The 1,885-nt window shown below is 46.6% G+C and overlaps 1 long non-coding RNA gene across 1 annotated transcript; it reads left to right on the forward strand.

Moving 5' to 3' along the window:
• Positions 1 to 1,071, forward strand: LOC144366177 (uncharacterized). The gene is made up of 2 exons (XR_013425096.1): positions 1 to 354; positions 638 to 1,071. It is a non-coding gene; the product is annotated as an uncharacterized LOC144366177 (long non-coding RNA).
• Positions 1,072 to 1,885: the final 814 nt, after the last annotated feature.

Below are 1,885 nucleotides of genomic sequence, written 5' to 3' on the forward strand. Positions count from 1 at the left end.
TGCAGTGTGAAAGCGGCTTCCTCTTGGGATACAGGAAAAGTATTCTGGTTCTAAATGGGAACAAAATGTGGCCTGTAGACAATTTTATTTGGGGCCCAGACATTCAAAGGCTGCAGACTAGTCTCTGGACTTTTCCCCTGTGATTTCCTGACTGGAACTGAGAGTCTGGTTCAGAGGAGGACAGCAAGTTTCAGGGACTGGGAGCTGCCTGCAGAGATGGACAAGCAGGCTCTGAAGCAATTCCCCAGAGCCTCACCATTCCTGTTTACTGCTGACCCAGCCTATTAGGAGCAAATTACTTCCTGTGCTGCCTGTGGAGCGTGGCCTTGAGAGCCAGGGCAGGGATGGAAACAGGTAAGCTGAACCGATGCTGTGGCAGGCAGCTGAGGGGAGCCCTGTGATCTAGCCTTGTCTTGGTCTCCTCCAGCCCTCTGCCCAGCTTTGGTAAGCAGAAGTGCTTGCTAGATGTGGATCTCATACACATAGACTCTCAACACTGGCAAGTGTCACCAAGGTCCCAGCCCACGCTGCCCCCACCACCATCACTAACCAGCCAGTGTGCTGAGGCAAATATCCCAAATCTCAAGGTCACTTTCCTTTATATAAAATGAGACAAAATACAAAATTGTCTTTTCAGGGCTCTTCTCAGGATTGAATGAAGCAAAAGTCTTTGAGCCAGGCATGGTAGCGCACACCTGTAATCCCAGATGCTCAGGATGCTCAGGAACTCCAGAAGCTGAGGCAGGAGGATCGCAAGTTCAAGGCCAGCCTGGGCAACTTAGTGAGAACCTGTCTCAAAATAATAAAGTACTGGGAGTGGAGCTCAGTGGAAGAGCATATCTGGGTTCAAGTCCTAGTACAGGAGGGAGGGGGGCCTTTGAAAAGGTGTCCTAAACTATAAAGTATTATAATAATATTGTTTTACAGTTTTCTTTAAAACCTACTTTATCGGCTGGGGTTGTGGCTCCGTGGTAGAGCACTTGCTTGATATGTGTGAGGCACGGGGTTCCATCCTCAGCATCACATAAAAATAAACAAAATAAAGGTACTGTGTCCATCTACAACTAAAAATTTTTGAAATTTATGTGTAAGGTTTTCCCCTGCATTCCCAGCCAAAGACAGAGGATGTGCCCAGAAGCTAATGAAACTCAATTTTTAAGACTTCTCGATGTCCTCCAGAGCACTAATTCTGTATTTATAATTTTGTGTTCTTTCTGAGGACCCTTCGTATTTGCAAGTGCTTCAGGAACCAAGAGCCTTGATCCTAACACTAGCATAAAAGAACTTTCTGTGCTTCTCCCTCCCAGGAGGATTTCCTGCCTGCTCATTGTCTCTTCCTGATTTGTCCTCCCCTCTTTGACCATTCTCTTATATCATTTTAGCCCCTCCTCCTTTTCTGAGCTTATACTCACTTTCTGCTCCTTCCAGTTTTCTAACGCATTCATAACTGTGTAGCTGGACGAACACACACACACACACTTCCATTGGGAGATAAATTTAGAGGTTGGAAACTGTGTGTTCAACCATGGCACCATGCATCCCAGTGACTCAGGCAGAGCTATTCCCAGTGCATGTGGAACCCTGAGAGTGAAAATAGAGCTGGAAGGAATCTTTGATTCAATAATGGTAGGGTTATAGATTTTCCAGGAATGGATTCAAAAGTACTATTAATAGGAGGGAAGTGTTTTTATGTGTAATGTTAGACTGGATTGTGAAGATATGCAGTACTCAATGGCAAGGTGTGCTTGTCCTTGGGTGATCCATGAGAAACCTGGCCACGGCCACGTGAGGTCAGGGCACTGCTGCTGGAGGCAGCAAGTTACCACGATATGCCCCCAACCATAGGGGTCCACGCTCCTAGCCCCAACCTAGAGTCGTCAGAGTT

Source organism: Ictidomys tridecemlineatus, chromosome 1 (assembly GCF_052094955.1).
Source record: "Ictidomys tridecemlineatus isolate mIctTri1 chromosome 1, mIctTri1.hap1, whole genome shotgun sequence".
NCBI lineage: Eukaryota > Metazoa > Chordata > Mammalia > Rodentia > Sciuridae > Ictidomys > Ictidomys tridecemlineatus.